This window comes from Chiloscyllium plagiosum, unplaced genomic scaffold (assembly GCF_037043375.1).
Source record: "Chiloscyllium plagiosum isolate Xiang-an unplaced genomic scaffold, Cpla_swu_hap1 HiC_scaffold_20, whole genome shotgun sequence".
Taxonomy (NCBI): Eukaryota; Metazoa; Chordata; class Chondrichthyes; order Orectolobiformes; family Hemiscylliidae; genus Chiloscyllium; species Chiloscyllium plagiosum.
Window position 1 is genome coordinate 19,848,010 of NW_028270158.1, and position 23,793 is coordinate 19,871,802.

General features: G+C 40.2%; 1 long non-coding RNA gene across 1 annotated transcript in view; it reads left to right on the plus strand.

Annotated features, from left to right (window-relative positions):
• Nucleotides 1–377: 377 nt before the first annotated feature.
• The window catches only part of LOC148146581 (uncharacterized), a 56,095-nt gene continuing 32,679 nt past the window's right edge, over nucleotides 378–23,793 (plus strand). The window contains exon 1 of the long non-coding RNA XR_015760621.1: nucleotides 378–488. This is a non-coding gene — a long non-coding RNA (uncharacterized LOC148146581). The remainder of the gene's footprint in view (nucleotides 489–23,793) is intronic.

Consider the following 23,793-nt stretch of genomic DNA (forward strand, 5'->3'; position numbering starts at 1 on the left):
GAACCCATTTGTTTCTGGATAGCGGCATCCATTCGGGTCTGAACCAGTCATGGATGTCTAGCCCTTGCACACTGCAAGAATTGAGGCTTATGGATATTGGGCAGGATAATGATAGCCACTACAGAGTTACAGACCTGACTTGAGGACAGTAGGACCTACACCTGCTCCTTTTACTTATGTTCTTAAGATGGCCAAACTGACAGTTCAGCATTTCCTCAGCACCACATTGAATATTGGACTGGGTTACAGACTAATAATATATTTCATCACAATTTTGCAGAACATTACATTCTCACTTATTATTTCTGTAGGTCATTGTCGATGGGTGTCCGTAATGGATGGCACAGTGGCTCAGTGGTTAGCACAGCATCAGGGATCTGGATTCCAGCCTTGGGCAGCTGTCCGTGTGGAGTTTACACGCTCTCCCTGTGCCTGTATGGGTTTCCTCCAGGAGTTTTCGTTTCCTCCCACAGTCCAAAGATGTGCAGGTAAGTTGGATTGGTAACGCTAAATTTAGTGTCTAGGGATGTGCAGGCTAGGTGGATTAGCAATGACAAATGCAGGGTTGTGGGAATGGAGTGGGGGAAGGGTTATAGGTCTTGGTGTGATGCTCTTCAGAGGGTTGGTGTGGACTTAATGGGATTCTATGATTCTATGAAGAATAAGAGAGAGGGTATAAAAGTGGTCAAACTATTGGGAGAGGCTACATGAAGCTAGGTAAGTGGACAAAAGAAATTCTGAGACAATGGAAATGTAATATGACCATTACAACAGAGGTACAAAAGAAATTCAAGTGCAGTATGTACAAGTGTAACACTCTCATCCCCAGTAAAGGGTAGACAATTCACAGGCCATTTTTTCCCTTTGTGGAATAAATTTGCATTTTAAAAAAAGACTCAGTCGAGATTTTGTTCATCTGTCTGTTTCTGTATGCTCTATGAGGATTCAGTAAGAACACACATTTACTGTTAGAGAAATTATTGTCTTATGCAACAACTGCATAATTTACCTGTTTTATATCTGATATTGTAGCCTCCTATTGAATATATGGGTATATGTGTTACATGCTCATACTTACACTTTGGACCTTTGTCCAACCACAGGAGGTGCTGTTGTCTCAATTATTGTTGGTGCTATATTCAAGTAAGTGTGTCCTCCAAAAATATGTAATTGTAAAACTCTCTGGGAGGTCCTGAGATTGTGAAAGGTGCTCCAAAAATCCAAGTCTTTCTTTTTTGAGATTGATCAAAAGCATAATTCTGTTGTTTAAGTTGGAACAGAAAAATTGAATGGTGTTTCAATATAAACTGAGCAAGTGAATGTCGAAGGCAGGGGTGTGTGTTAGTAGTAGTGATTGAAGAATGAGAGTGGATGCTATTGAAACAAACAGGATTCTTTAAGGGCTTAACAAGGTAAATGCTGAGAGGTTGCTTTTGCCTCATGAGAGAGTCTAGGACCAAAGGACATAGTCCCGGAATCATTGCCGAAAATTTAAGGAGGAGGAGGAATTTCTTCTCTCAGACAGTTGTGAGTCTTCGGAACACCTTGCCGCAGAGAGCTGTGGGGGCAAAGTCCCTGTGTAGGCTCAGATGGTTAGAATCTTGATCGGTAGGGGAAGGGCAGAAAAGTGGACATGGATAGTGTTTTCTTTTAGATTACATTACATTATGTTGTGGAAACAGGCCCTTTGGCCCAACAAGTCCACACCGACCCGCCGAAGCGCAACCCACCCATACAACTACATTTACCCCTAAAACTACGGGCAATTTAGCATGGCCAATTCACCTGACCTGCACATCTTTGGACTGTGGGAGGAAACCGGAGCACCTGGAGGAAACCCACACAGACACGGGGAGAACGTGCAAACTCCACACAGTCAGTCGCCTGAGGCGGGAATTGTACCCAGGTCTCTGGTGCTGTGAGGCAGCTGTTGGATCAGCCATGATCCTATTGAATGGCAAGTCAACACCAATGGGCTGAAAGGCTTGCTCCTGTTTCTATTTCTTAGGGTATTATGACAAGTAAACTGCTGAAACACTGCCACTTCATTGCTGGTAAAAATCAGTTTCCACTTTTCACAGTGACATGACAGTGGTGATATATCTTGCGTCAGTGATCTGAAGAACATGACTCCATGGTCTTAAGAATACTTAAAGACCCTATTTTGAGATTTTTTGTTGCCAGTTAGCAAGCATCAAGTTAAATGCTATGACAGCTTTGCATTATTTTTAATTTTACAGCTACATTTATACTATTTTTATTCTTGTTGTGGTTACCCTCATGGAAAGGATGGACAGTGACCTGACACTTTAGTCATAGAGTCATAGAGAGGTACAGCATGGGGTGGAAACAGACCCTTCGGTCCAACTCGTCCATGCCGACCAGATATCCCAACCCAATCTAGTCCCACCTGCCAGCACCCGGCCCATATCCCTCCAAATTCTTCCTATTCATATACCCATCCAAATGCCTTTTAAATGTTGCAATTGTACCAGCCTCCACCATTTCCTCTGGCAGCTCATTCTATACATGCACGACACTCTGCATGAAAAAGTTGTCCCTTAGATCTCTTTTGTATCTTTCCCCTCTCACCCTATACCTATGCCCTCTAGTTCTGGACTCCCCAACCCCAGGGAAAAGACTTTGCCTATTTACCCTATCCATGCCCCTCATAATTTTGTAAGCCTCTATAAGGTCACCCCTCAGCCTCCGAAGCTCCAGGGAAAACAGCCCCAGTCTGTTCAGTCTCTCCCTATTGCTCAAATCCTCCAACCCTGGCAACATCCTTGTAAATCTTTTCTGAACCATTTCAAGTTTCACAACATCTTTCCTTGTATTGACTGAATGTTTTATTGATCTGAAACTTCAACAGCAGTCCAGTAAAGTCCAATAACATATAATTTTCTGTGGAAAGAAGGAAATGGACATTTTCAAGAGGACAGGGAAAACAATAATACTTCGAATTCTAACCAAGACAATTAGATTCCCTGGCCATCACTGCTAATTGTAAGAATGCAGTCTCACTGTACCAGGACCAATGTTTGGGAAGCTCATCATTTCAGAGTTTGATATGGCTTGGGTGGGCATAAATGATTCAATGACCATGACTTGTAATTGGGTTCATTGAAATGATAGTTAGGCATTGATTGAATTAAATATCCAGACTTTGCTATGTACAAATTATAAGAAGTGATTCACTGAGCGAGAAATTTCTGGAGATTTTATGTACTCCTTTAACTGGTGCCACATCATCCTCAGCAGACAAAGAGCATTTACATGGTGATTGTGCTTCTATCCAGGGTGCAATGTTATTGTGCTTTGATGATTTTCCTCAGACATCGGTAGATGACCGTCTTATTTACACCAAGTGAAATGTTGTTGCTGCCTCCAGTGAAGCTTGTCACTTTGCATATTTACAAAGTTTGCAAAAAGGGAATTGAAAAAAGTCAACTATCTAGTTGAACTCCAAATGCAAACAAGTTGGACGGCTGTTTTATGCTCTTTGGCATCAGTATAATCCCTTTTCTGTAGTTTCGGCATAAACAGGAGATTGGGGATGTACCATTGGGAGAAAAAGAACCATTGCAAATAGGAACAGAAAAAAAATAGAAACTAGGAGCAGGAATAGGCTTTCAGCCCTCTTGAGCCTGCTCCATCATTCAATACAAACATGACTGATTCTCTATCTCAATGTCATATTCCTGCTCACTCTCCATACCTTTTGATGCCTTTAGTATGTTAAATTTTTTCATTTGGTGACCCAGCCCCTGCAGCTTTGAGTTGTAGCAAATTCCACAAATTGACCACTCTGTGAGTGATGGAATATTTTTTCGTCTCAGTCCTAAATATCCCACTCCATATCTTGAGACTGTGACTCTGGTTCTAAACTACCCAAGCAGGAGAAACCAGTCTGTCAAGCCCTGTTAGAATTTTATACATTTCAATCATGTCCCCTCTCATTCTTCTAATCTCTAGTGAATATAGGCCCAGCTGAACAAATCTCTCCACTTATGACAATCCTACCATCACTGGTATTAGCCTAGTGAACCTCTGTCAATGGGAAATATATCCCTTGTAAGATGGGGAGGCTGAAGCTGCATACAATAATCAGGTGCTGTCTTACCAAGGCCCTGTACAAGTGCAATATGACATCCCTACTTCTGAACGCAAGTCCTCTTGCGATGAAGGCACACATTCCATTGCCTTCCTAATTGTGTTTTCTCACACATTCAATTTGTCTAGCTCACCCTGAAGCCTCTTTACATCCTCCTCACTACTGACTATTGCACTTGGTTTTGTAGCATCAGTAAACTTGGAAATGCTGCATTGGTTTCCTCATGCAAATCATGTAGTCTGCTGACACCCACAACTGCAGCCAACTGCACATATATACTTATCCAGGAATGCTCACTCACATAATTCCCATGATGTAAAATTCCCATGATGTCTGATATAAAGGCAGCACTGCACATGTGAGAAAAGAAATGTAGCAATGAAATGGGGTACAGGAGGGGACAAGAAGGAGGACGGAGGAAATGAGTAACGGGGAGAATGGAGTGATGTTGGTGGAGTGAGGATGCGGGAGGTGGGAATGAGGACATGGGAATGAGGATGAACTGAGGGAGGAGTTGGGATGGAAGTGTTCGGGGAGTAAGGATGGGAAGGGAGTGTGAAAAGCTGAGTGGAAGTTTAAGTGAGGATGAGGGCAGGGTGAGTGAGCACAGGGGACAGTGTGAGGGATGGCAGAGGATGAGTGAGGATAGGAAGGAGTGAGGATGGTGGGAGGGCAGTGAGGACAGGGGGAGAGAGGGGGAGTGATGATGGGATATGAGGTGTGTGCAGCTACTGCCCGTGGAGTGTTCCCTGAGATGTTGGTGCCAACTGTCCTCCAGGTCCTCCTCTGCGGAGGAGAATGCAGCGAGCTGGAGTAGCCAGGTACCTGCTCTAACTTCAATTTCAGGATTCTCAGAATTTAGTTTCTATTAAGCAGTTGGTAGCATGGTACAGTGCATATTAATGAGGTGAATTAATGAATAATGAGCAACAATCCCTGTTACTAGGTCTCTTGAAACTCACGAACAAGAATCTCATCTCGATGTCTGGAACTTAACTGGAAAGTGTTCCCAATATCAAGAAAGACTCACTCAACTTCACAATTCTCCCACATTTCTTGCCAATGCCCATGTTGTCCAGGAACTGGGAAGATTCTGCCCATAGTGTACTTTATGACTTAAGGAGTCCAAAAGTGCTTTACTACAAATAAAGTTAAAAATCACATAATACGTGGTTTATTTGGAAGCACTAGCTTTGGAAACACCGCTCCCTCATCAGGTGGTTGTGGAGGTTAAGATCATACTCACAGAATTTATAGCCAAAGGAGTCCAGTGTTGTGGAGATGTGATACAGAAAACAATCTGAGATTAAAACTTTCATCTTTTATAATGGGACATGCTGATTTCTGTTCTTTGATATGTAAATCCCAGAACTTCTTTTAAATTACATTTTCAAGATAGCTCAGCTTTTTTAAAAAAAAGGTGTGAAGTCTGTCTGTGTCCCAATGCTATGTCAGACTGACAAACCCTCTGTATAGTTCTGCAGAGTTTTACATGGATTCACGCAGTTTTTGAGCAAAATAAAATGTAATTCATCCCATAAGCTTATATTTGTGCAGGTGTGGGAGAGACAGATTGAGTGTGCACGTGAGTGTGTGTGTGTGTGTGACTGCACGTGATAGAGTGTGTGTGTAAGCTTGGTTAAGTGTGTGTGTGAGCGTGATGGGGTATGTGTGAAAGGGTGCATGTGTGGGTGTGCGTGTGGGGGGTGTATGTGTGTGTATTTGGGAGAGCTTGTGCATGAGGGTGTCTGTGTGTGTATGTGTGTGTGTGTCAGGCAGTGGGGTCACCTGTAGTGTGACATGAAGCTAAGGTCCCAGTTGAGGGCATTCCCATGGGTTCCGAACTTTGTTCTGAAGTCTGCTCAGCCATTCTGTTACACTTCAAAAGTACTTTACACTGTTGCTTGTCCTGAAGTCCGCCTTGGACAATTGTCACCTGAAGGTCCGAGGCTGGATGTCTCAGACCACTGAAGTGTTCCCCGACAGGGAAGGAACACTTCTGCCTGTTGATTGTTGTCACATGTCCATTCATCTGTTGGAGCCTCTGCTTGGTCTTGCCAATGTAGCATGCCTGAGGGTATCCTTGCCTGTAGTGTATGAAATAGATCACATTGGCCAAGTCACATGAGTACTCGCTGCATACATGGTGGGAGGTATTACTGCAAATAAAGAACTTTATTATTACAGTTGTAATGTAGGGAAAGCAGCAGGAAATGATGCTTTGCAAAATGTCAAATACAGCAATGAGATAATGACCAGACATTGTTTTTTTACTCATATCATACCTATGCCTGCAACATTTAGTGTTAATTAATTTCAGGTTTAGACACTAAAACAAGACAAGCTTCTTATTAATACACTGAGAAGCATAATACATATTTTAGATGGCTCTTCTTATCGTGTCAAAATGAATATGGGATTGAAAAGTTTGCTTAAATGCTTACACTGGACTTCTTTGTAAGCATTTCCACCTTTCCTGAATCACATTCATTACAGAGTTTCAGAAAAGTACAATATCTTTCTTATTTTTTTTGCTGGAAATCTCCAAATTGATTAGTTAAATTTCCAACTTGATGTGGTGGGAATAGAAATCACAATATATTTTACTGTTAGTCTACCACCATTGCTATTATGTCCCCTATGCCTTGTGACTAACTCACTGCTGTTTCTATATTTCTGAATTATGATGTCCTACTGGCAGCATAGCAATCTATAATGCTGTATGATGTAAATTCCCATTCTTTGTTTACAATCTGAATGAGCAGAAGACTTATTACCATCAGAAATGCTTGTTTAGAAGGTTAAGGTCCTAAATATGCCTTAAATATGTAGAACATAGAACAGTACAGCACAGGAGTGGAACAGGCCCTTTCAAACATGATGTTGTGCTTAACATGACACGAAATTAAACTAACCCTATCACCTGCCCTTGGTCCCTATCCCTTAATTCCTTGTATATTCATGTGCTTATCTAAAAGTTCCTGAAACACCCCTATCGTATCTACCCCCACTACCCCCACTACCACCCCTAGCAGTGTGTTCCAGACTCCTACTCTGTTTAAAAACTTGCCCCTCACATCTCCTTGAACTTTCGCCCTCTCACCTTAAATGCATGCGCCCAGTATTTGACATTTCAACTTTGGGAAAAAGATTCTGACCATCAACCCTACCTCTGCATCTCATAATTTTATAGACTGCTAACAAATTTTCCCTCAAAGAAAACAACCTGAGTTTTTCTAGCCTCTCCTCATAGCTCATACCCTGTAATTCTGGCAGGTAATCCTGGTAAACCTCTTTTGCACCTTCTCCAAAGCCTTCACATCCTTCCTGTAATGTGACCAGAATTGAATGCAATACTCTTAAGTGTAGCCTAACCAAAATCTTATAAAGCTGCAACATGGCATCCTGATTCTTGTACTCAATTTCCTGACCAATAAACTCAAGTATGCCATACACCTTCTTTCGCACCCTATCTACTTGTGAGGCCACTTTCAGGGAGCTATGGACTTGAATCCCAGGATCCCTCTGTAAGAGTATTGTCACATTTACAAGGGTCTCTTCACTGTAAATGGATTACTGTAGACTGGAAATTTGAACTGTAGCACAGTCATATTACCAGTAAAATTTAAAATGGGGGATTCCAGATTCTTTTATTGATAATCCAATTAATTGCAGGATTCAGGTCTTGGTGGAATTGTTTGCTTCAATCCAGGATCCAAACCCCTATGTTGAAGCCTTTCTTTCATTACTTAGCTCATTGTTTTCTCTGTTGAATTCCAGCAGTTCCTCATTCCTGTGCTCAGACTGCTTTGTACAGATTTGCATCAACTATCCAGAATATCTTCTTAAATTCAGATAAAAGATATTTGGGGCAGCCCTAGTTAATATGTTTATCTCTAAAGGCATAGTTCCATATTAGTAATGTAACATAAAATCATGGGAGTAGGATTTGCACAGGAAGCATGAATATTTGATATCTAATAATGGAACATAAATACCATGGAAACCATGGTTGGTATTATGTCATTAAATGTGTATTTTAACAACTGAAATTGTTATAAAGGAAGTAAGTCCTTAGTTATCCAGTATGCTATTATTTATGCATACAAGATCTTCAGCTTTATAAATAGAGGCATGGAATACAAAAGTAAGGATGCTCAAACTTTGTAAATCAATAGTTAAGCTTCAGCTGGAATATCTTGTCGAATTCTTGGCACCACTTTATAGAAAAGGTGTCAAGGCCTTGAAGACTGCAAAAGTGATTTACTGGGAGAAATTGTCATACTCAGCAAGTGCATATGAATGTATTGATGAAAGGTTGAAGAAAGCAGATTCAGTAATAGCTTGCAACGTGGAAATGGACTTGTACATGAAAAAGGAAAAAATACAGAGACATGGGTAAATTATAGAGAAGTGGAACCAAGTGATAGCTGTTTTAAAGGATTGGCGTATGTACAATGGGCTGAATGATCTGCTTCTCTGTTATATGATTCTGTAATCTGCTGTTTAGTTCCTATTTAATAATGCTGGATGGTTAGTTTGTTTTTTTAAAGATAGGACAGTTGGTGAACAATGGCAGACATATGAAGAGATATTCAATTCTTCCCAACTAAAATATATTCCAGACGTGAAGAAAGATTATAAGGGGGGGCGGGGGGGGGGGAGGAATCAGCCATGGTTAAGAAATACATGAAAGATAACATAAAGGCAAAGTCTAAAGCATACCATATTGAAAAGGTCAATGGTCGGCTAGAGGACTGGCAAACTTGTAAAGACCAACAAAGGGTTACTAAGGACAGTAATAAAAAGAACAAAGGCATATTATGAAAGAAAACTAATGCAAAATATAAAAAAAGATTCCAAAAGCCTCTATAAGTGTATAAAAATCCACAGAGTATCTAAAGTGAAAGTCAGTCCCTTAGAGGACAAGACTTGGAGTTAATAATGGGAAGCACTGAAATCGCACAGACATTAAATCAATATTTTGTTTCAGTTTTCATGGTGGAGGACACTGAAACCACCCAATAGTAATAGGAAATGCAGAAGTTATAGAAAAGGAGGAATATAAAACAATTGCAATCACGAGGGAAGGAGGACTGAAAAAAACTATTGGGATTAAAGGCAGACAAGTTCCCACGACCTGATAGTCTACATCCTAGTGCCTTGAAAGTAGTGTCAGCAGAAATGTTGGGTGCATTGTTTATCATATTCTAAAACATCCTAGATCCTTAAAAAGTTCCATTGAATTGGAAAATTGTTAATGTAACATCTTTGTTCAAAAAAGGAGGAAGGCCGAAATTAGAAAACTATAGACTAGTTAGTTTAATGTCTACCATTGGATAATTGTTAGAATCCATTATTAAACAAGTAATAATGGGACATTTGGAAAGTCAAAACATAATCCTTCAGAATTCATGGTTTTATGAAGAGTAAATCATGTTTGATAGATGTGCTACAGTTAATCAAAAATCTAACCAGCAAAGTGGATAATGAGAGCTTTGTGGATGTAGTATTTCTGGACTTCCAGAAGCCATTTGATAAACTGCCACACAAAAGGTTAATGCACAAGGTTAGATCACAAAGGGTAAAGAGTAGTTTGAAAAGAGGATTGGCGAACTGAAAGCAGACAGTTGGGATAAATGGGTCTTTTTCTGCTTGGCCAGCTGGGACACTGAATACATTTAAGGAGAAAAAAGATCATTGTTAAATTAGTACCAGGGTTATGGGGAATGGGCAGGAAAGTGGAATTTGGCTGAGGTGAGATCAGTCATGGTTGTATTAAATAGTGGAGCAGGTTTGGTGTGCTGAATTGCCTACTCCTAATTCTTATGTTCTTATGTTCATTTTAAAACAAATCACGGGGGCACATAAAATAGAGAACATACAGCAGATGTGAAAGGAGTTTGCTGGACCTGGTTCTTAGGAATGAGGTGAGCCTCGTAAATCAAGTGTCAGAAGAGGAATAATTAGGCAACAGTGATCAATGTGCTGCAAGATTAACTTGCCTCCAGAAAAGGAAAATAGTTCAGATCAAGATATGCTGGAATCAAAGATTGATTAACATACGGTCATGAACAATGGGGTGCCTTTAAAAAATAGATACTTCGGATACAGTTAAAATACATGACCACAAGGTTAAAGGTAGGGCAAATAAATTCAAAACCTCTTGGATTTTAATTGTAGGTTTGCTCGCTGAGCTGGAAGATTCATTTCCTGTTGTTTTGTTGTCCTACTAGATAACATCTTCAGTGGGCCTCAGGCAAAGCAATGCTGAAAATTCCTGCTTTCTATTTATGTGTTTGGGTTTCTTTGGGTTGGTGATGCCATTTCCTGTGGTGATATCATTTCCTGTGGTGAAGTCTCTTCCTGTTCCTTTTCTCAAGGGGTGGTAGATGGGGTCTAATTTGATGTGTTTGTTGATAGAGTTCCGGTTGGAATACCATGCTTTTAGGAATTCTCGTGCATGTCTTTGTTTGGCTTGTCCTAGGATGGATGTGTTGTCCCAGTCAAAGTGGTGTCCTTCCTCATCCATATGTGAGGATACTAGTGAGAGAGTGCCATGTCTTTTTGTACCTAGTTATTGTTCATGTATCCTGATGGCTAGTCCTTGCAAGGGCTGTAACAAACACTACACTGGACAAACAGGCAAAAAACAGAGAACAGCCAGGGAATTCCTAGAGGCATGGCACTCATCCACAGATTCAGTCAATAAGCACATCGACCTGGACCCAATATACCGACCACTGCAACGGACAGCTGGAACTGACAACCGGAAGCGGCAGATTCAAACCACTACAAATGCTGGAGGAAAGATCACAGAAGCGCTTCACAGGAGGCTCCCAAGCACTGAGGATGTCACCGAGACAGGGGACGAAACGTCTGCAACACAAATTCCCAGCTCGGCGAACAGAACCACAACAACGAGCACCCGAGCTACAAATCTTCTCACGCTACAAATCTTCTCACAAACTTTGAATAGAAGGTTCAAAGGTGAATGAATAAAGAAAAAACAGAAACAATGAGAAACTGAGAAGTTACTGACGTAAAAAGAAATTCACATGCCTTCTACACATGTATAACTAATAAGAGTGAAAAATGTCTGGCTGATTATAGTACTGACAAATATTTTGCACATGAATACAGGGTGGCAGGACTGAAGTATGAAATGAATAAATTGCATCTGACTTTACCAAAGAAATTGCTGATGTCATGGTCATGGTAAAAGAAGATGTATTTGAAATACTTGATAGTATTAGAATTTTTAGGAAAAAAACATTTAGATAGGCTAGCTGTACTCAAAGCTGTGAGGGGTCTGGATAGAGTAGATTGGGAGAATATTACTTTTGAAAGAAGGATCAGGATTTAGAGAACAAGTAATGAATATATGAGGAAAATCTTTTTACACAGCAAAAGCTTAGGCTCTGGAAGGCACTGCCTGATAGTGTGCTGAAGGTTTTACTGAGGTTTTCAAATGAGAATTCAATTATGTTTTAAAGGCAAACAATTTGCAAGAGAGAGTAAGACAGTTAAGTGGCACTAGGTGAATTGCCTTTAAAATGTCAACAATGACATAATGGCTATTTGGTTTCCTTTGACATTCTACTTGCGCTTATTGGGTTTGGAGGAGGATGACACAGTGGACTGTACCAAAGGCTTCAGAGAGTTCAGTGAAGACAAGTTGGAGTGTGTACTGTAGTCACACTGACAGAGTATGTTCATTTGAAATTTTGATTGAAGCTATTTCAGTACTATGACAGGCAGAAACCATGAAAAGGAAAGATTTCATGAAAAGGGCTGTGGAGAAATCTCAGAAGAGTGACACTGATTGAATAGCATTTAAAAGAACACAGGGATGGTAGACCAAATAACTTCCTCCTTCATTGTATGTTTCAATGAAAGGTATGAGCAAAGGGCAATTTCATGATTCGTAAAGGGAAATTAGGCAGTTTTTAAACTTGCAATCCACTCTGGACCAGTGCATTTTCTTTGTTAATGCATTGTTTGTATGACTGTAAGTTTCCATATGAACAGTGGTCACATGTGGAGCAGTAGAGGAACAGCAGTCCGTAGACACCTGTGGATGGAACCACACACCATATAGAAGTTGGCTGATGTGTATTAAAAATAAATACTTGTACTGACTTAAAGAAACATACATGTCCACTAGTATAAAGAAGGAACAAAATATTAGGAACTTAATTTTTGGATCAACCACTTCAAGAATGAATCAACAAAATTACTTCCCACAAACCATAATTTTACCATCACTTGTTCACATATGAATATGAATCATTTGTTTTAAATTCATTAATTGTTGACAAAAATAAGAGATTGCATTAAAAGTATTTATTCATTCAATCTCATGTAGAGTCGAGTTGCCATGCTTCATGAAAATGCCTGCATCTCTCTTCCTTTTCTCCATGTAGCAAAAACTTCATTAACCCCTCACTGGCATTTCCTTTTTCCAGAAGTCAACTGAATTCCAATATTTTTCATAGTAATCTATTCATTTGTCATTTTGTTTTGTTAATTTGGTCTGACTTTTAGAATTGTCAGTACATTTGACCAGTAATGTTAACCTGAACTATAATCTGCTAGTGTGATACTTTGCTCACAGTGTACTGGACATGTGATTCTCAACTCTGAATTACTAAGGATGATTGTTAGTCCTGTTGTATGTAACTTTCATTCATGTCACACATAAGAGAAATTATTTCAGTTTAAAGAGATGTCAGTCTATTTATAAAATTGCCTTGGCCCAAAGCACTCCTCTAAATGGCCTCTTGAGCATCTTTAATTTTAATTGTTGCACTTTTGGGAGCTGTGCCAAAAGTGCCTCCCACTTTTGGGAGCTACCAAGACTGAAGTGATGCTATTTCCTTTCTAATCAAATCTAGCCCTTCTTCCTCCTTCAAGTTGTTCCGTAAAATCTATTTATTTGACTGAGTTTTTTGGTACTCTGGAAAATATTTCCTTATTTATCTCCATGTCAAATTTTGTTATATAATTTTCCTATGATGTACCCTTGGGATTTTTATTCCCTTGAAGCCAGTATTGTTTGTACGAGTCCATGTTGCACTCCAAGTGCTAGGAGTGATCTTAATTATACAAACCTATTCATCTCTCAGCACCTTCAAATTAAGGCAAATAAACAGCTTTTATTTTCTATTCAACGGATGTGAACTTTGCTGGTGTGTTGACGGTTCATAATATATTATTATTATTATTTGTGAACTTGTGTTGTAAATGGGTTTTTGATGTATAATTCTATGAAGATAACTTTTTCTAACGATCGTAACTTTTTTTTAGCACAGTGTCAAAACATCTGTGAAGTTACGTGGATTAAGCTAAATCACTTGACAAGCTCGCAGAATTTTTTATTCATTTATGGGATGTAGGTACCACTGGCTAGTTTGATTCTTTTTGCTGTTTCTCATCAGATCTTTCCAAACTGTCTTATTTTTACCGCTATGCATATCTTTAATTTATATTCATTTCAAGTGTACTAAATCTTGTTCTTTTTGTTAAAGGTGAATTGGCAACTTCGTGAATAATATCAGTGACATACCACCATGGTAACCATATTACAATGTAAAACTTATTTTCTATCAAGCCAAGTTTCACTTTGGTACTGACTTGAGTATGCCCATCAGCTGGGATCATAACACCATTTCTAATTGCTCTGGAGAAGGTAGTGGTGATCTACCTTTTTGAACTAATGCAGTCCAAGTGATTTAGGCACATCCACAGTGATTTGAGGGACTAAGTTCCAGGATTTTTCCCGATTGACAGTGAAGGAACAGTGGGAAAGTTCCAAGTCAGGATGGTGTGTGGCTTAGAGTGAAACTTAAAGGTGGCAATATTCCCATGTATCTGCTGTACTTATAAGTGGGAGAAGTCATTAGTTTTTAACATGCTATTGAAGGAAGAGTAATAAATTACTGCAGTGCAATATGGAGTCGATATACACAGCAGCCACTGTGTGTAAGTGGTGAACGGAGGCACTGTTGAAGCTAGTGCCAGTGGATGGAGTGCCAGTTAAGTAGGGTGCTTTGCCTTGGTGGTGTCCAGCTTGTCCTGAAACATAATGCTGATATAGGATTCACAAGACGTTATCAGTTTGTGCATATTTTCCATTAAAACCTTTGAGAACACATGCCTTTTCTGTTAACAAACTACACATCCTATCATTATGTTCAAAGATGTGCAGGTTGGGTGTGTTGGGCATGCTAAATTACCCATAGTGTCTCGGGACATGTAGCTTAGGTGGACTCACCATGGAAAATGGTGGATTACAGGGATAGGCTAGTGGGGTGGGTCGAAGTGGGATGTGCTCCAGTGGATCAGTATGGACTCGATGGGCCAAATGGCCTGCTTTCACACTGTAGGGATTCTCTGATTCCATGACTATGAGTTTTTGATCTATGTTTTGATCAGATGATCAAAATCTGAATTAAAAAGATTCAAGTCTTTGGTTTCCAAACATAGAAAAGAGAGCTTTAGTCTCCAAAATGAAGCATCAAATTAATAGAGCTTGCATGAAGTTGGATATTGGAGAGAAAACCATTACAGCAGATGCAAAACTTTCTTCACCCACCGTTAGCATACATGTTCTCAGGAGATATCACCATAATTAAAATATTTGTATTTTTATTGAATAGTACCTTTCATGAACATAATGTGTTCCAAAAGAAATAATTTTGAAGTGTAGTTGCTGTTGTGATGTTTGAAATGCAGCAGCCAGTTTGCACACAGCAAGTTCCCACAAATAACCTCTGATAATGATCAGATAATTTACTTTTCCAATATTAATTAAGAGATCAATACAGCATTGGCCAGGACTCTGAATAAAGCTCCCTTACATAGCTTCACGACAGTGCCATAGGATGAGTTATGTCCATGTAACATAATGGAAGGGGTCTCAATTTCACATCTCAACTGAAAACAGGCACCTCTAACAAGGAGACACTCATTAAATATGACGCTGGAGAGTTAGTTTTGATTCATGAGCTCTGATCGTGGTACGAGACTTGAACTCACAGCCTTCTGATCATGAATGGAAATCTTTGCTGATTTTCCTTATAGGGTTCCAAGGCCAGCTGTGTTAGCTGTATTGACACCTGTGGGGAAAAAAATCCTTACACCTTAATAACTAGGCTTACAACTGAAAATGTACTGTTCTGAATGCCACAGTTAATCATTGAATAAGCCTCCTGAGCCATTGAAGAAGTTTGTTCCATTTTGAAAAACTTCCTTTATCAAGACTATTTCTTGGAATAAGTTAAAAATCGCACAACCACCAGGTTATTGTCCAACAGGTTTATTTGGAAGCTCTAGCTCTTGCAGTGCTGCTCCTTCATCAGGTGGTTGTGGAGTATAAGATCATAAGACACAGAATTATTATCTTATACTCTGCAACCACCTGATGAAGGAGCAGGACTCCGAAAGCTATTGCTTCCAAATAAACCTGTTGGACTATAACCTGGTGGTTGTGCGATTTTTAACTTTGTCCATTCCAGTCCAACATCGCCTCCTCCACATCATTTCCTGGAATGTGTGTGGGGGAAGGAGATTTGGACGTAGCTTAATGGTTAGTTGGGCAGTTCCATTAGGTCTTACTACATATTTGGAACAAGCAAATGTGCTCTTTTTTAAGATGACAATTAAGACCATCTGTTCAACTTCACTTACTAGGATGTTGCTACCGCTGCTGTTTTCTTTGATTTTTGCAAATTCCTAAAGGGTCCTATTCCAATATTTTAAAAAATGGTCCATATAACCTGTTCAGCAAATTTGGTTATTCCAAAAGCATTATTCAATTGAAACTGAAAAGAGACTGATGGTTAAATTGAAAAATTAAACCTGAAAACTGAGACATGAAAGTGCAGAACTATAAAGTTTGCTGTAAGTAAAAACCTTGTAGAACACAGGCCTTGTTGTGCCACTGCTGAATTACAAAATTAGATGCAATTTCAGTATTATGCACATTGGCTTGCAGAAACCTTTGCAAGACATTGAATTAAGATCTGAAACTTCCTTGATAACAATGTGTAAAGTCGACACAGCAACCCAATGTATGTGAACAACAAATATTGAAAGGAGACATCATTGCCTCCAATCAAGGGGAAATAATATTTCATTAATTGACAATCTTGCCATGTCTACAACAATATAAATATCTGATTCAAGTTGTCTTACTCACTCATAGTCAATGGGTGCAATCAACAGGATGTGATCTAGTCTGTTCTATAATGCTGGATAACTAGTTTTCTGCATTCTCATCAGATAGACACTTTTTGTTAAATCCAACATCATCTGCCTCTCCATCAGAATGCAATTATATAAAAATGAACGAAAGTCTTTCATAGCCCGGACAGATGTGTTGGAAGGAAACCAAAGTGCCTGTTGAAATTGCATTGAATTAGTTCATAATCATAAAATACTAATTGGCTGTTATAAAATACTGTAACACAGTCTCAGAATTAAATGTTATCATCATTAGTTACCATTAGTTATCGATTGTGAAGACAATCTGTAGCCATAATGTTGCAATCTGTGATTCCATCCAAGTTGACTGCTCTTTTGAACTACAGTGTATATACAAAAGTTACTTTCCTTTGGTACCCAATATGTTGTCCCTGCAAAATCTGTCCAGGTTGTGGAGTTTACCTTTGTACATGAGTATCACAGATTAATGGCCAGTGGCAGTTGTGCAGTTCCCTGGCTTGTCCTTACCACCTTTTTTAAATAGTGGCACCACGTTAGCCAATGTCCAGTCTTCTGGCACCTCACCTGTGACTATCGATGATACAAATATCTCAGCATGGGGCCCAGCAATCACTTCTCTAGCTTCCCACAGAGTTTCACGGTGCACCCGATCAGGTCCTGGAGATTTATCTTCTTTTATGCATTTAAAGACATCCATCACTTCCTCCTCTGTAGTATGAACACGTTTCAAGATGTCACCATCTATTTCCCTATATCCTATCTCTTCCACGTCATTTTTGCACAATAAACACTGATGAAAAATACTCGTTTCATATCTCCCCCATCTCCTGCGGCTCCACACAAAACTTGCCTAGCTGATTTTTTAAAATAGTGATGGAAAAAGATAGACCAGATCTAAAAGTTGAAGTTCTAAATTGGAGAAAGGTCAATTTTGACAGCATTAGGCAAGAACTTTCAAAAGCTGATTGTGGGCAGATTTTCGCAGATAAAGGAATGGCTGGCAAATGGGAAGGCCTCAGAAATGAGATAACGAGTGTGCAGAGACAATATATTCCTGTTAGAGTGAAAGGAAAGGCTGGGAGGAATAGGGAATGCTGGATAACTAAAGAAATTGAGGGTTTAGTTAAGAAAAAGAAGGAAGCATATGTCAGATATAGACAGGATATATCAAGTGAATACTTGGAAAGAGTATAAAGGCAGCAGGAGCATACTCAAGAGAGAAATCAGGAGAGCAAAAAGGGGACATGAGATAGCTTTACAAAGAGAGTTAAGGAGAATCCAAAGGGTTTTTGCAAATACGTTAAGGACAAAAGGATAACTAGGGAGAGAATAGAGCCCTCAAAGATCAGCAAGGCGGCCTTTGTGTGAAGTTGGAGGAGATTGGGAGATACTAAATGAGTATTTTGCATCAGTATTTACTGTGGAAAAGGACATGGAAGATATAGAATGTAGGGAAATAGATGGTGACATCTTGAAAAATGTCCATATTACAGAGGAGGAAGTGCTGGATGTCTTGAAATGCATAAAATTGGATAAATCCCCAGGATCTGATCAGCTCTGTACGAAGCGAGGGAAGTGGTTGCTAGGCCCTTTGCTGAGATATTTGTGTCATTGATAGTCACATGTGACGTGCAGGAAGACTGCAGGTTGGCTAACGTGGTGCAACTATTTAAGAAAGGTGGTAAGGACAAATCAGGAAACTATAGACCAGTGAGCCTGATGTCGGTGGTGGGCAAGTTGTTGGAGGGAATCCTGAGGGACAGGGCATACATGTATTTGGAAAGGCAAGGACTGATTAGGGATAGTCAACATGGCTTTATGTGTGGGAAATCATGTTTCACAAACTTGATTGAGTTTTTTTGAAGAAGTAACAAAGAGGTTTGATAAGGCCAGAGTGGTAGACGTGACCTGTGTGGACTTCAGAAAGGCATTCAACAATGTTCCCCGTGGGAGACAGGTTAACAATGTTAGATTTCATGGAATTCAGGGAGAACTAGCCATTTAGATATACAACTGGCTCAAAGGTAGAAGACAGAGAGTGGTGCTGGAGGGTTGTTTTCAGATTGGAAGCCTGTGACCAGTGGAGTGCTACAAGGATCGGTGCTGGGCCCACTACTTTCATCATTTATATAAATGATTTGGATGTGAGCATAAGAGATATAGTTATTAAGTTTGTAGATGATACCAAAATTGGAGGTGTAGTGGACAGTGAAGAAGGTTAGCTCAGATTACAACAGGATCTTAATTGGATGGGCCAATGGGCTGAGGAGTGGCAGATGGAGTTTAATTTAAATAAATGCGAGGTGTTGCATTTTGGGAAAGCAAATCTTAGCAGGACTTGTACACTTAATGGTAAGGTCCTAGGGAGTGTTGTTGAACAAACAGACCTTGGAGTGCAAGTTCATAGCTCCTTGAAAATAGAGTTGCAGGTGGATAGGATAGTGAAGAAGGTGTTTGTTACGCTTTCCTTTATTGATCAGAGTATTGAGTACAGGAACTGTGAGGTCATGTTGCAGCTGTACAGGACATTGGTTAGGCCACTGTTGGAATATTGTGTGCAATTCTGGTCTCCTTCCTATCCGAAGGATTTTGTGAAACCTGAAAAGGTTCAGAAAAGATTTACAAGGATGTTGCCAGGGTTGGAGGATTTGAGCTATAAGGAGGGGTTGAATAGGCTGGGGCTGTTTTCCCTGGAGTGTCAGCGGTTGCGGGGTGACCTTATAGAGGTTTATTAAATCATGGGGGGCATGGATAGGGTAAATAGACAAGGTCTTTTACCTGGGTTGGGGGAGTCCAGAACGAGAGGGTATTGGTTTAGGATGAGGGGGGGGAAGTTTTAAAAGAGACCTAAGGGGCAACTTTTTCATGCAGAGGGTGGTGTGTATGTGGAATGGGCTGCCAGAGGAAATGGTGGAAGCTAGTACAATCGTAACATTTAAAAGGCATTTGGATGGGTATATGAATAGGAAGGGTTTGGAGGGATATGGGCTGGGTGTTGACAGGTGGGATTAGATTGAATTGGGATATCTGGTCTGCATGGATGAGTTGGACCGAAGAGCCTGTTTCCATGCTGTACATCTCTCTGACTCTCTGACTCTATGAAGGATATGATACCAGTTGTGAAGAATACTGATGAAAACACAAAGGCTTCCATCACGAGTGAAACCATGTTTCAGCTATTGTTTCAAGAAAAAATATGAAAAAGCAAAAGCAAAATATTCTATAATAACATAAATACAAAGAAAATCAGGTTAGGGGTGTAACCACTAAGAAAGCTAATTTGGCAGGAAATGAGTGCAAAATGATTGACATATTGAATCATTACTTTGCCCCAGCATTTAACATGGTGACTAAAAAGTTGATATGAATTAGAAGAAGAAATCAAAAAAGTTATAAAGGCATTTAAGATTCAAATAGGTAGCTAATAGGCAAACTAATCTAATTTAGAGTAAGGCCCCTGATCCATTTGGTTTGTGTGTACAAATTGAAATATGTTAGGGAGAGGATGCAAACATACAAATCAGGAGAGGGCGTAGGCCATTTGTCCCCTTGATCCTGCTTTGTCATTCAATAGGATCATGGCTGATTGGATTATGGTCTTAACTCCATATTTCCACTTTCCCCTGAAAATCTTTGAGTCCCTTGTTACTCAACAATGTGTTTGCCTCTACCTTTAAAATATTAAACGACTCTGCCTCCACCACTCTCTAGCAAAGAGAATTCTAAAGACTGACAACTACCTGAGAGAAATAAACCTTCCTCATCTCCATCTTAGATGAATAATCCCTTACTTTTAAACTGTGACTCTTAGTTCAAGTCTCTCCCACCTGGGAAAACATTCTTTCAGCATCCATCCTTTCAAGTCCCACTCAGGATCTTACATGTCTTAATAAGGTCACCTCTTATTCTCTTAACATCAATAGATGTATGCTCACCTATCCAAGCTTCCCCCCATACAAGATAAATCTCCCTATTCATGGTATCCAAGTGGTAACACATATATCCTTTCTTAAATAAAAGACCAAAATTGCACAAGGTACGGTGTGAAACTATTGTAAAACTACAATGAAACATCCCACTTTTATATTCCTTTAAATAAAGGGCAACATTCTATGTGCCTTTCTCATCATTTGCTGTACCAACATACTAACTTTATGTGATTCATGTGAACTCTGATGGTAAAAAGCATCAAGAAACAATTATTCTGAACACAATTGGTATCATATGAAAAGCAATAGGTTGATTAGGAAGAGCCAGCATAGATTTTCAAAGGAGAAATCATGTTTAATTAATTTGTTAGAGTGCTTTGAAGAGGTAACAAAAATGTCAATGAGAGAAATGTTATTGATGTGATGTACATGAACTTGCAAAAGTCATTCAGTATGGTGCCACACAGCAGATTTGAGAAACGTTATAGCTCATGGAATAACAGGGACAGGAGCATTTTTTAATACAAGATTAGCTGAACAATAGGAAAGAGAGAGCAGTCGCCAATGGATAATTTTCAGGCTGGAGGAAGGCTTGTTGGTTGTTCCCCTGGGGTTGGTATTAGGACGTTTGCTTTTCCTGATATACATTAATGATCTAGATCTTGTCAGACAGGGAAAATCTAGAAGTTTGCAGATGATATGGAACTTGGAAGCATTGTAAATTGTAAAGTGTGTAGAACTCCAAAGGGACATTATCAAGTTGGTGGGGTGGACAGGTAGGTGGCAGATGGAGTTCAAAGTGGAGAAGCATGAGGTAATGCATTTTAATATAAAGAACATGGACCGACAATATAAAACTGGAGGTGCAATACCTATTGGGGTGTGGGAGTAGAGGGACTGGGGTATATATGTTTGAGTAGACTTAAAGTTGCAAGGATGGCTGAAAGAGTGTACAGTATTCTGGGTTTATTAATAGAGGTGTAGAGCTGAACTTAAACAATACACTTGTTAAACTTTAGCTGGAATGCTATGTGCAGTTCTTGGTGCAACACTCAAGGAAGATTATGAATGCATTGGAGAGAATGTGGACGGTATTCATAACAGTGGTTCCAAGGATGAGAAATGTCAGTGAGGAGGATAGACCACATCTCTTTAGAGAGAAGAAGGCAAAGAGGAGATCCTCCTCACCATTCATTAGAGCCAGAGCAATGCTTTAGCTGTATGGAGACATCTTGTGTCTGCTCCTGCTCCTCTCTCTCTCTAACACAGAACCAATGACCTTCCACACCCTCATCACTCCTCAAGACTTCTCCTGAAACCTGACTGCCTAGAGATTGTGAAGAACACCACTTCTGTTGTCCAAAGTCTCTTCCCCCTACTTCTAAGTATCTGACTGAAACAGTAATCTCAAGCTCTCAGCCTTCAGTTTCCAACCAACTGACTGGATCCCATGGGCTCAAATTTCATGCCAAGTGTATGGGACCAGCTAAGCGCAGCACTTTAGCAATGTGGAGTCATTTTCTCTGACTCTCTCTCTTTGTAAATTCACTCGTTCATTTCAATCTGCTGCAAGTGACCTGTTGAAAACCTCACAAAGCCCAAAGTGCTAAATTTCAACAAAATTCAGAAAAATTGACTTCATCATGCAGGTTTGCCACAGCTCTGGTGGTTCACTCTGTAGACATTTAATTGCTCAGAGGGGCATTAATCAGTTTAAGGCTGGTCTTCTGCTTCCATTCCATCAGCTGCTGGGAATGCCAGGAACAGTACCCACTGTTGTACTACAACAGTCCCCTTTGATGAGGAGTCAGAGCCAGTGGGAAAAATCAGTGGTGTTACCCAGTGCAATCGCTGGAGTCAGACTAAAAGATACAGGTAACAGGGCCAAATTAGGTGAGGAGCTCATCAGCACCAATGGGTGGTGGGGCAGAGAAAACAGCAAGCTTGTTTCGGGTACTTTAAGGAGCTACACCATTCTTGTTCTGCACCAGTATGCACAGTGATACCTGCTGAGTTGGATATTTGGTTTCGGCCCTTGTCTCTGTTGGTTTCAATTACATCAGCAATGGTGGGCCTTAACTAGCTAATTAAAGGTCTCAATTGGTCTAAGGGTAGGCAAGCTGCCAACACTTTTTTTTACCCTGCTGAAAAAAATGATAAAGTTGTAAAGGGCGCAGGGCTGAGTAGGTAGGTAATGCGCATGCACCTTTGATATTTCACAGACCCCCCCCCCCCCCCCCCTTCCACCCCATTGCACAGGCCATAAAATCCATCCCAATACTGTACAATGGATACCAAGGAACTGGAAAGGCACTGTTATGTTCTGTCTGGAGACCAATTGCTTCAAAAAGAAATTTGAATTTCCTTAAATAGCTGAAAGAGTATCAAGATTTTGCATTTTAGGACTTTATATAACTCAAAACTGTAAACAATATTCACTAAATACTATATTTGTCGGTAACTTGTATTTCATACCAAGGAATACAACTTTATCCTCGGAGAAAGTGAGGACTGCAGATGCTGGAGTCTAGGAGAAAGTGAGGACTGCAGAAGAGCTCATGCCCGAAACGTCGATTCTCTTGCTCCTTGGATGCTGCCTGACCTGCTGTGCTTTTCCAGCAACACATTTTCAGCATAGAACTTTATCCTTTTAACCTTTAACATAAATAATACAACACACATGTGTAACAAGTGAATATTGCACTTTCCTTTAGGGAAACATGCAGTCTTCCTCGAATCAGTCAGAAATAATTCTGTTCTTTTCCTTTCCCAGCTTGAAAACTTTTAATTCCAGGGCTGTCTTTAATTGTAGGAGAAAGTGAGGACCTGCAGATGCTATCAGAAGATCAGAGTTGAAAAGTGTAGTGCTGGAAAAGCACAGCAGGTCAAGCAGCATCTGAGGAACAGGAGAGTTGATGTTTTGAGCATACGCACTTCATCAGGAATGTTGGGGAGGGAGGGAAAGAATGTTGAGATAAGTAGGAGGGTGGGGGTGGGGAAGCTAGCTGGGAAGGCAATAGATTGATGTAGGTGGGGTGTGATAGTGATAGGTCGGATGGGAGAGTGGAGCGGAGAGGTAGGAAGGAAGATGGACAGGTGGGACAGTTCAAGATGGCAGTGTCGAGTTGGATCTGGGATGAGGTGGGGGGAGGGGAGATTAGGAAACCAGTGAAGTCAATGCTGATGCCATGTGGTTGAAGGGTTCCAAGGTGTAAGATGAAGAAGGAAGAATGCCTCATCTTCAGCGTTGGGACCCTTCAACCACATGGCATCAACATTGGTTTCACTAGTTTCCTAATCGCTTCTCCGCCCACCCGATTTCAGATCCAATCCTCCAACTTGGCACTGCCCTCTTGAATTGTCCTACCTGTCCATCTTCCTTCCCACCTATCCACTCCACCCTCCCCTCTGACCTATCACTATCACCCTCCACCTGCATTCACCTATCGCCTCTCCCCACTGCCACCCTTCTATTTATCTCTCAGCTCCCTTTCACCCTCCCACCCCCACATTCCTAATGAA